At 38.6% G+C, this 11,924-nt stretch overlaps 1 protein-coding gene across 3 annotated transcripts in view; it reads right to left on the minus strand.

The window, feature by feature from the left end:
• The window catches only part of LOC132198395 (ecdysone receptor-like), a 62,902-nt gene extending 51,474 nt beyond the window's left edge, over nucleotides 1-11,428 (minus strand). For all 3 annotated transcript variants that reach the window (XR_009441976.1, XM_059622412.1, XM_059622410.1), the window contains exons 1-2: nucleotides 11,088-11,428; nucleotides 9,867-10,113 (exon numbers count right to left, since the gene is read on the minus strand). The gene's annotated coding sequence lies outside the window, so the exon portion shown is untranslated. The remainder of the gene's footprint in view (nucleotides 1-9,866; nucleotides 10,114-11,087) is intronic.
• Between the last annotated feature and the right edge of the window lie 496 nt (nucleotides 11,429-11,924).

Consider the following 11,924-nt stretch of genomic DNA (forward strand, 5'->3'; position numbering starts at 1 on the left):
TCTTGCCGTTGACCTCATTTCGGCGCTTGGCTCTTCGGACCGGCGGGCCGACCCGAGCTCGCAAAACTGAAAAACTTTTTCACCTCGCGCACGCCGCGCAGCATTTGAAAAAGTGGAAATTGATTCGCTTTTCGGTGGCAGAGATTGAAAAAAGCCGTTCTGACGAGCCGTTTTTCGAGTGAGGCGGCGCATACTAAATTTACAACTGCGACTTCTGTCCTATTTTACTTTCACTGAGCGCATAAAATGGTCATTTGTTGTGTGCGAGAGCCGACCGAGTGGCGGGGCTAGGCAGCAGAGCAGCTTTCATTATTCACCGCAGGCGAAACGAGAGGCTTTCGGTTTCACTCTCCAGCCGCATTTCTCTCTTACATCCAGCCGTGGAGCCTTCGCCAAAACTCGATTTCTTACTCTCATTTGAGACCAAATCAGCGAATGAAAACACCATTCTTTTGAAACAAGCCAAGTTATCAATTTCACAGATCTCAGCAGATTTCTTATGCACTTAATTGAGAATTAAAATTAATGTATGTTTCATTATATAAAATTTGGTTGGTTTGGTTGGAAGAAATTTAAGTAATTTTCAGAATTATTAAATGGGCAAATTTTAAGTGAAAAAATTTATGCTACTTGCTGAAAATTAGAATATTTTGAATGGATAATTATAAACAATTTTGATCCCACGCAGCTCCTGTTAGTTTTTTGTTTAACCCCTCGCAGCATGTGATCTTTCGGCGCACCCTCGGCCGTGTTTATTTATTATCTTTATAACGAGATATGAATGTCGCGCACGGCTTCTTCTCACGCTGCGCTTGTTTACATCTTTGTACAGTTCAGTCTCGCCAAGCGTCGCCACCCGAAATTGGCGGTGCTTGGCCCTTGAATCGGCGCTTGATGACGGCCCATTCAAGCGCGTTGGGGGTTGAACGACGGACTGAAAGGGGTTTTGAGAGCTCGAAGCCAACAGGGGGCGCCGCAAATTCGCGAAACCTTGAATCAAAAGTGAAGAGTCAACAACTTGTGCGGGTTCACTACACCCCTGAAAGAAAATTTCGCCTTGATTTCCTTTCAGAAATTCGAGTAATTTTCCTTATGTAGACTATTGAACCCGAGAGCTTTCTAGAAATAGAAAAAAGAGAGGAAACGGCACTCGTTAGGGTGGAATTCCAGACGCACTCCTATACAGGGAGGGTGAAGAGAGCAATTAAAAATAAGCTTGCAGCACACCCTTCGTCTCTGCAGCCCCAACACAGAGAGGAATCTTCAAGCGCAGGGAGTTTTAATTTGTCTGAAAGCCTAGACTAAACGATTTTTTGAGTGGCTTTTAAAAATGGAGGGATTTTTTTAAAATTTCATTTCAATAAAAATTTTGTTTAAAAATTTTTTAAGTTAAAAATTACTAAATTGAAACAGATTTCATGATGCTGAATCAACCGTTCAAAATGAATAAAAATTAATACATGTTTTTTTTTCTCTTCCTAATTTTCTCTCTATTATTTTTAATACATTCAGCGTTTTGACATAAACGAGTATGACTTTGCCTCATTTATTAACTGCTTTTTTCCCTTCATTTTCCTCCAGTCTGTTATCATGGTGTCAAGACTGGCCTCCGGGACACACGTTATAGAGTCTGATGGGATTAATTTAGCCGGCGTCAACTTTTCCACGAGTTCACATGGCTGCAGGCGTCTGCTTTGCTCCACAATGTCACGACAAGCCGCTCCTCGTCTTGCAGCTCACGCTCTCTGATGCAATTTTTCTCTCCATTCAATTCCGCGCACTTTGTGCAATTGCTTCCACCACTTTTGCAAATAAATAAAATTATACCCTTAAAGATTTTTCTCTGCGAAATTCCCATTTTAAAAGTACTGCCCTTCACCGCGGAGGAAATTTCTTTATATAGTTGAAGAAATAATATATAGTTTTTTCCCTTTTTTTACAAAGCCATCGATGGAAGTGTCGCTTTGTTTTGAGACAAGTCGCTCGCCTCTATTATGTTGATCTGTCAACTGTGCACTTGCAAATGCCGCGTGGCGTTATATTATTACTATTATAATGCGAGAGACTTCTTGCTAGTGCAAGGTCAACAATGAACACATATAGATAGACCTACAAAGCGGCGACTCGCGGTTCGGTCGGCGGCGATGAGCAGTGCACTATTTGCGGCACCACGTGTGCCTGCGCAAAGCCGACAAACTTAATTTTAGCGACTGGCGCAATTTTCTCAAAACAAATCGGCGAGAGGTGCAAGCAGGAAGATCAGATCGGTGCGACTCAATTCGGTCGGCGGATATTGACATTGTGCCAAGTGCGAGTCGCATTCAATTGTAACCACGGACTAATGATTTATTCGAGAAATGATGACTTTGCGCCGCGCGAATGTGCAAAACAGCATGTTGCTTTTTATTGTTTCAAATTAAGTTCTCACAATTTGGCAGCCTTATAGAGTAAATTTCTCAAATAAACATCTGCTTTTAACTGCCTCGCTCGAAAGTGCGCGGCTCGGTGATGTGAATGTTTATGTGGTGGAGGATGCGTGGCCCCCAACGTAAATTGTGAGTCGCGGGCACAAGAGCGAAGTAGGTCATACTTACACCAGCACATTATGACACCGAGATAACCGCGCGTGAACTGACTGAGAGCGAAGAGCAATGCTTTCGAATCGAAACAACACACTACTGCCAACCGAATTTAGCTTGGCGAGCAAAAATAAAAATTTAATTTGTAAAAAAAATTTACTCTTTTGGCTGAACACCAAAATTCAGTTAAAGACAATTGAGAGAAATGTTTTGAGCAGTTGCATGTTGGTAATGATGCTCTTTAAGAGAATGGACGCCAAAAGGTGCATCAGTCTCAAGGTTTCGTGATATGCGTGCATGGGAACATAATTTTCAGTCCTTCCAGCAACCTCCAGAGAATTGTGCACTTCCAACGCTTCTTGTTTTGATGCAAGCAAATTTTACACATACGCGTTGATGCTTTTATAATTGCACCTGTGCTGTCATTAACCTCACAGAAAAATTATATGAATTAATAAAATTAGTATCAAAATAACAAGAAATAATAATAAAAATATTCAGCAAATTAAGAAAAACGTTTTAATGAAGGTTTATTCAATTTTTTTTTAATGTTCTAAGTTCTAGTCAGCTATAATTTTATCAGAAGTTGTTATCATTAACCGGTCATCAACGTTGCTGGGTTGCCATATTATATGCGTGATAAGGTCAAGGACAATAAAGTCATTGACATCATCCGAGCGTTAATGATTCATTTTTACAAATTCAAATGGAGGCTTTTTCACTTCAATTTTTGATTTAATTGCTTTGCTCAGGTGTGAGGAAGTGAAGCTGGGTCGCCGCCCAAGTGCAATTATATTATCGCAAGAGATGCTCGTCTAATGACATCACCGAGAGACTCCTGGCGGCCACGCCCCCTCGATTCTTCCGCAGCATCGCCGTGCAATTGCATCCTTAGCCGGCCTCGCCACTCGGCGACGAATGCATCTCGAATTGCGACACGAAAGCAGACAGCATAATAATGTGCAAGGCGAGGGCAAAAAGAGAAGAATGAGATGGTGGAAAAAATAGCTGTCGGCTCAAATTGCGATGCACGTTGCATGACCAGACTTATGCACATGCACACACTCGCTGGGCGGCCGGAAAGACGAGGCGACCGAAGGGGTGCAAAATATATAACTGGGTTGTTATCCACTTGATTGTTTTGTTTAAAAGCTAAGCCCTAAGAAATTATAAAAAATTAAAAACAGAAAAAGCATGATTTGCTTTGAGAGAATTTTTATTTTTGATAAACGGTTTATGAATTTTGAATTCAAATTTTTTTTTGCTATGGATAGGTTTTTTCCACACAGTTTTCGAAGCATATATTTTTAAAAAATTTTAAAATGAAGTCGGAATTGAAAAGCACAGCTTGAGAAAATATTCTGCTTAAAAACAAACTTGAACAATCTAAAACAAATAAAAATTTAATTAATATATTGTTTCTCAAACAATTGCAAAAAGCTTGTTGGCGTTTTGTAATCTCAGTCTATTTTTTAGCAGCGGACTAGGTACACTTGCAAGTTGGCATTCAGAGGCGGACGGCATCACACGGAGTGCACCGCTCTAATTATAAACTGCAAAGGTCACACTCGCGGTCTGAGCGTGTAAATACGCAAGAAAAAAGACTGACTGCAGCGGCAGCATTTGGGTCGTCGGTCGCCTGCGCGTGGAAATGGTCCAAGTGGTCCCCCGAGTGCGCCCAATTTAGATTTCGGCCGCCAGCGTCACTCGCTCTTGTCCGCCTACCGCGCTTTTTCGCGCCTCAAATTTTAATTTTAAAGTTTCAGAATTCAAATTTAAAAATTTTTTAAGCAAGTAAAAATAAAAATAAAATTTTAAAAAAGGGAAAATGTTTCATTTAATTTTCACTGGACGATTTGAATTCATATCCGGCTTGTCAGCTTTAATTTTTTTACTAAAAAATTTTAAACTTCTATAAAAAAACTACAAAGCAAATTATTTTTAAAACGACGCTGGTTGGTGTTGGCAGAGTGCATTATTTGCAGCTAGTGGATTTGACCTTGGAACGGAGCCCCAGATTGTTATCCGCACTCGGCAGTGCATTAGCGCGTCGTTCTCTCACAGATCACTCATTGTCGGGGGACCAACGAGCGCTAATTAGCACCGTGTCGCGACTAACGCCAAGGTTGCAACTGCAGCGGGCCAATGGCCCCAAAACGATACTATACTTGGTCAAGGGTGAATTCGTACACTTCCGCTTTTCAGAACCTGCGGTGAATTGCAAGGCAAACGTTTGCTCTTGTGGCCGTGGGGAATTCCTTGCGAGAATAAGGCAGGCGGTCGTTGCCTGAGAAGGAGCAATCCCTGAGCTGACGTCACCCAAAGGTAAACGAGTCCATGCAAACCTGGTTGCGACAGGTAGATTTATTTTTATCCATTCTTTCCTGTCACACTTGGAAAGAAAAAAATTATTAAAATTAAAATTTTTTTAATTTAAAAAAATTATAAATTTAATTCTCCTTTTAATTTCAATTTCTCGTGTAAGTAAGTAGAATAGTAAATCGGCGCGTCTAACAAGTGCAATGGAAGAAAGAGAAAATGCACGTCGGCATGAAATTGCACTTGAATCTGGTGACCGAGCAAGGCTCGAGAATGTAGGTGGGCGCCGGAGTGGAGGCTCAGCCAGCAGCGTGCACAACTTGCGATTTCTCCTCTCTCTCTATCTAATTAATTTAGCCGGCGTACGTATGTGTTTGCCTGCCATACCAGTGACCTCCATAAATTAGCACGCGACAACGCTGACCGCAAATCCGACCGAGAGTCGATAGTAGCGCGGCGCAAGCAGAAAATTACAGAATATAGAATGTGCATGGAAAGGCGACCGCAAATACATAACACAATACACACTTAATAAAACGTCCGTTTGTTTGTCCACAGTTGGCGAGATAAAGAAGAAGAAACCGTGGCGGACGCAAAGGAAGTGACAAATGGAGGGAAATCATTGAACCTGCTTCAAAACAAAGAAAATCAACTTAATTTTCAAGATAAATAAAAATGGTTCTTTTCAATTTTTTTAGTTTAATACTTTTTTAGGGTTCATTTTCAAATCTAATTGATAAGGCAAATTCAAGATACAGAAAAAAATTACGAAAAACAGAAAATTATTTAATCTTGTGAGAGAGAACAAATTATGAATTTTTCAGGGGTGTTCTAATGTCTTTTTTTTCTTATTTTTATTATTTTTTTATTTTTTTAATGTTACTAATTAAAATAAATTCAAATTATTAATTTTAATTTAAAAATACTTATTCAAATTTAAATAGTCTGACACCTAATCATTGCTTCCTCTGATTGCTTATGAAAAGAGCATTCGAAGAATGGGGCGTCGTTTTTACAGGCGCTGCAGTGTCAGCGGGTCGGCGGAGGCGGCGGGAGGACGGGCGGGTTATTGATCTGAGGGTGTGCATTCGGAGGCGGCGGCAGTCAGGTTCACGGTTGTGCACAGCGCGCGAGGTCTCACTCCTCAGCGTATTGATCAGCGCGGCCGCCGAGTGCAGCCGCATACACGAGGGTGCACATGTGGCTCTGCCCCTGGCCACCCCAAATTTAAAAAAAAAAACTCAATCGGCCTATGTGCAAGAATGATCACACTAGGGACGTTTGAAAAAAACTAACATTGCACTGTTTCCATGAGAAAAAATATTTTAATCTAAATTATTTTGCAAGAAATTATTTTGCTGTATGCTAGATTTCATTGCATTTTTTTTTTAATTCTTGCATAAAGTTTCATAGCGGAAATTATGAAAATTTAATTTTTTTTAAACATAATTCTTATAAGGTCTCAAATTTAAAAAAATAAGTTGATTATTATTTGAAAAGGTTTCAATTTTTCAAGAAATTAATTAAGGAAACTTTTCGTGAAATTTTGAAGTTAATCATTTTCATTTGTTTTTTAATTGTTTCCTAAATTTTAATTTTTGCACTAGAATAATTTAAGAAAAAAAAATACATTAAAGCTGTTGATCTTTTGCAAAAATGAAGTTTTTACAATGTAACCAAGCTTGTTAATTTTTAACATCAAAGATGTGCAGATTGCAGACCTCAATCAACCCCTTCGTCTGAATTAGAAGTGTTTAGTGTTGATGGTTTACAAAGAAAAAGAATCGTGGCCCATTGTAAGATGCTAATGAGCGCGGCCAAGCGGCCAAAAGCGGCGGGGCAAAATAATCACGCGTCCCAATTTCAAAATAATGGCGCCCGTCCAAAATCACAAATCTAAGGAACGTTTCAGGGGCGGAGAAAAAACAACGTAAAAAGTCTGATGCAACGCGAGTCAACAGGAAATTTCTTACAAAACGGGGCATTTGTTTTGCGGCGAGGTGCCGACCGACTTCCTCCTCTCAACTGCCTTATCAACGCTGTGAGATTTTGACATATTTTGCTAATCTTTCAATTCCCTAACTCTACTGTTATCTGAATAGAAATTGGATTCAACAATGATTTTGAAATTGAAATATTTCATATATGCATAGTATTCTAAAAAGTTTTTGTATTTATTAAGTTTGCATAGATTTACTTGAGGTTAATTAAAAAAGAATCAAGCCGTTCAGGTCCAAGATTTCAAAAACTTTGTATGTTTCACAAAAAACAGAGTTTTGTAAACTGAAAAACTTTGATGAAGGGAATTTCCAAACTTGGAAATATAATCTTTCAACATTTTGAAATTTTAAAAAGAGTTATTTTTAATCAGTTTTTTACTTAAGCTGAAAGTATTTTTCACTTGATTGATCTCCAGTTCTTGTGCAATAATTTTTTTGCAAAAATAGCTTTTGCAGATTTCCCTGTGGTGACTTTGTATGACCATAACAATCAAGCACCGTGTGCACGTTATGCATTGTCTGTCTATTGATAAGACGGCGGGCGGTTGTTTTTATCTCTGCGTGGCGAAACGAGGTCAGTCCGCCGTACACAATGGAGCCTCCACGTATATTATGTTTGAGTGCGTATACGTTACGAACGCTGCAATAATTAAGAGCAGATCATCGCGCCGCCGCTTCGCCTTCAACTTTTAACTCGCTCACTCGGTCCGATGTGTCATGGGCACAGCGAATGCATGCATAAATAATAGAACAAGAAGTGCACTTGGCCGCTGCACCACCAGCTCTAATTGACCTCGACCCGCTCCATCCGACAAACAGACGCGTCCGATAAATTTATGCTCCCCCCTCAGACCGCAATTGTTATCAGCGCGCGAAACTTTGAATATTTAGAATAATCAAAGACTGATAAAAACAAAAATAATAAAATATGTCTGTTTGCATGAGCATTGCAGAAGGCGGGCTGATTGTGCTGCTGCCAAAACTGGGTCGACGGACTTTAACGGACCGATAAGAGCAAAAAAAAAAACTGCAACTCGCTTGTATTGCTTAAAAAAAATTCTTTGCTTTCAATTTCAAAATAAATTTGGAGATTTTTAAAAAATAATTTTTTTTATTTTTCAATATTTTTTTAAACTGACGAAAAATTATAGACATTTTACTTTAAAAAATTTGAAAAAAATATGCTTACATTATTTAAAGAATTTTGCAGTTCATTTAACAATAAATTAATGTTGCTGGTTGCTGATATTTAACTCTATAAATAATTTAATAAGCATAAATAAGGACTCTGGATTTGCATAGTCAAATCTAGTTTTTTTTTCAAATGAGGCTCTTGTGGCAATTATTGGAAAAAAATTTGAAATTGTTGTAAAGAACATTGACAGCATTAAATTGATTTAAGATTTAAATGTTGAAAATAGAAATGACATTAAATTTGTCTTCAATACTTCGTCAAAAAAATATGTCAGTATTTTTTACTAATTTTAAATGTTATTAATTTTTTTGCAAACTTTAATAAACAACATGTTTATTTCAAAGTGTTATGAAACACTGATGTGCTGAAATTTCTCTTGGCTTGCGGCGAAACCAGTCCGCATGCTGGCAGCCAGTGTTTTACTTTCAGCTCGCTTGCTTTTTTCCTTTCTTTCTCGCGCTCTTTGCAAAAGAGATAAACCTTTTATTCTTTGACCAAGAGAGCATGAGTGACGATCGTTTCTGCAACTCGGGTGCGAAATATGAACGCGGAGGCCGAGAATAGCGTTTACTTCTGCAATCGGCGTGACGCAACTCGGTTGCAAGGTGCGCCTACACCTCAGTGCGAATATTGAGTATCCACCGCGAGCAAACGTCTCGCTATTGCAATAGTGCAATTGTGTGGCCTTCAATTGTTGTTTTCTCGGCTAGATCGCTCGCTATCGCCACTCGCGCCGATTCAATTGTGCATTATTCTTATGGAGAGGCACAGGGATTAAGCAAAGGATTAAAAGGTGGAGTGCGCACTTTCAATCCACTTGAAAATGGAGACTCGAAATGACTATTAAAAACTTGCTGCTGGCTAAAATTATAACTCATGCAAATACAGACAGTTTAAATTATTGCATAAAAATTGATCTTTTGGATAAAATATAAAAAATTGATAGATATTTCTTTCGAGAAAACAAGGTAAATGAAAATTTGTTCAAAATTTGATGATCATTTAAAATTTTGTTCCACTGTTCAGAAAATAAAGTATCGCATAATAAACGGTTTTCATTCAGCAAACATTAAATCTCATTTTTTAGTTAATTTAACACGTGTTTCAAAAAATAAATAAATAAGGCATCAACAAATGTATCTCTTTTAGCTTAATATTTTTTGATATTTTTTAGTTACAAAAGGTTAATTGGATTTTTTTACTCACATAGTGTCACTTTTTGCTTTTTTAACAAATGCTCTTTTAATTTTCTGGGTTTAGTAAAATTTTAGAGGAAATAAATTTTTTTAAATGGCCCATAAGAATGCCTGCTGATTTTAACTTTTCTTTTAAATTCAAATCAATTCTTACGTTATCTCAAGGGAAATGACCTGTATTTTAAAATAATAAGTTAATTTAGTATAGGAAAAATCCAAAAAAATGATAACCAAAATAAATGGAGCACTTTGATATCAGCGGTTTTGTGTGCTTTCGACCACATTAAAATAAGAGTCAAATTTTAACACTTAAATAATACTTTAAATTAAGTGGAATTCAAATTTTTTTAGTACAAGCCGAGACCAAAATAGAAAACTAGTTTTAATCAAATTAGCTTATTTCCTATCAAAGCGTCCAAACTGAGCCTTGATTTCTGCCTAAATTGTTTTTTTTTTAAATATCCTCTCAAGTCAGCTGCCTGTTAATCAAATTCTAAGATTCGCCTCTCACGTTTGTCCTTGCAGCAACCTAGGAAATCAATTTTGCGCGCAGGAAGGAATGCGAAAAGCGACTCACCTTGAGTGCAGCAGACGCAGCGGTTGATCTCTCGCTTGAATTAATTAATTCACTGCTAGTCAAATTTGGCGCGACAGTTGTTTTGCGAATTTCGCACACACGCGCACTCGAGACGAGGGTTTGTATGTATATCAATGACAGTGGTCAAAACAAACACACACCAGTGAGGAGTAGTAGTTTTTCTTCGCAGCTCACCGAAAGAAAGAAACACACTCTACGCTCCAAGTGGGCGTCGCCCTCCGAAAGTCTGAAACAAATCAAATCATATTCGTTTTATTTACAGGGTGATTGCATTCAAAACGGATTATTCAGTTAAAGGGGGAGGGGGGGGTAAACTAATTAAAAGAAATGATTGAATAATTAATAAAATTTAATTTGAAGGCGAACGGTGAAATTTTTATCTCGGAATTTTGAGCAAAATTTTTTCTAGTGGTGCCGTTTACCACCAACAAATACTTTTTCCAAATAAATTGTTTTCAACAATTGAATGTAAACAATGTGGACAAATTAACTACAATAATATTAATATTAAAACCCTTATTTAAGGACATTGTCAAATCAAGTCTTAACAAAAATAGAAGCCATTTTTGACAATTCATATAAATTTTACGAACCATTGTACAGACTTGATTTAACTAAGTCAATAAGGAGTCCAAAAGATTTTAAAGCAAATTAGTTTTTGATCTTTTCTTTAAGATTAATAGGAATAAAATTTCAAATTATTTAGTTTCAGTTCCAAATAATTTAAAAGTCGTTGAACCAAATGATATAGCTCTTAAAATCTGACTCATTTTGACACACTTTAGGTCTTTAGATAGCGCAAACTGAATCTTTTTTTTCATTGTTTTCTTTACCATTTAGTTTAGACTCGGCACAGAAATAGACCCCAGACGTGACTGAACCCCCTATTGTTTTTGTCTTATGATTGGAATTTTGAGGGCTATTCAAAAATTGCAATAAGAGCCAAATTTTAGGCCATTTTAACCACGCAAAAAATTTGAATTTTACAATCATCTGTGCACCGAGGGCTTTGTTTCCGACGGGCCTTCAACAGATTGAATTCGGCACGCGCGAATGTTTTGACAGGTGAAACCGGCAAAGTCGCGAAATCTCCCTCCCCCACGACACATAGAAGAAGTGCACGTGCGAATCGCGCGGATTCGCACCCTCGGCCGATCAGCTGGGCCGCGGGCAAAAAGGTCTAGGGCGGCCAATGCGTACCTGAGAGTTCGCAGGGTTCGGTGCGACCGCCGTCAGCTGACCTAGATTTGCGCAGCCTGCCTAGCTGGCAAGCATCGCAAGTGAAGTGACGAAGTGAGAGCGAGCGGCCGAGAGAGCAAAAGTTGTTGTCTTCGGACGGCTGCTTCAGGGGCCTCCGTTTGGCCGCCGTTCGCGGCCTCGGGCGCACGCGGGCAGAACTCGAGCTGGGCCGTGCTGCGCGCCCAGCGACCAACGGCAAACTTTCGGCCGCAAACACGAGCCACTTAGCAAAATATGGACGCACCCGTACGTTCACGACTCTACGAAGACTTTTGCTGCTGCGCTCGCCTCTGCCTCGCAACTCGCTTCTGTGCTTTGCCGAGGCGGTGGTGGGAGGCGCCGCTCGCACCGCCTCTCGCGGTCGTGCTCCAAACTACTGCGGCGCTTTGAATAGCGCTGGCGCCACCGAAAATTATTTTATGCTGTCCGGCCAAAGCACAGAAGCCAAGCAAATTCCGCTTTGTAAACTTGCTGAACTGCCTCTTAATTATGCTAAAAAAAGCCTTTCAATTGTTGCTTTGCCAAATTAAACCTTAAAAATATATAAATTAATATTTATACTGTATACTGCGGCGGATGGGGTTTCTATAATCTCCGAGGTTTTAGCAAAATACTTGCAAGCTCTTTGCCCAACATAGTTTTTTTTTAGATAAATTGTTTTCGAAAATTGAATGTAAATCATGTATTGAAACATTGTGGACAAATAAACAACAACAATAATAATTTAACTACAATGGAAGCTTTATTTTTTTTCTAAATATAATGAATAATGATACAAAAATGTTGCTTTTGTTTTTT

The sequence above is a fragment of the Neocloeon triangulifer genome, unplaced genomic scaffold, assembly GCF_031216515.1.
Source record: "Neocloeon triangulifer isolate White Clay Creek 2 clone unplaced genomic scaffold, ASM3121651v1 ptg000012l, whole genome shotgun sequence".
Taxonomy (NCBI): Eukaryota; Metazoa; Arthropoda; class Insecta; order Ephemeroptera; family Baetidae; genus Neocloeon; species Neocloeon triangulifer.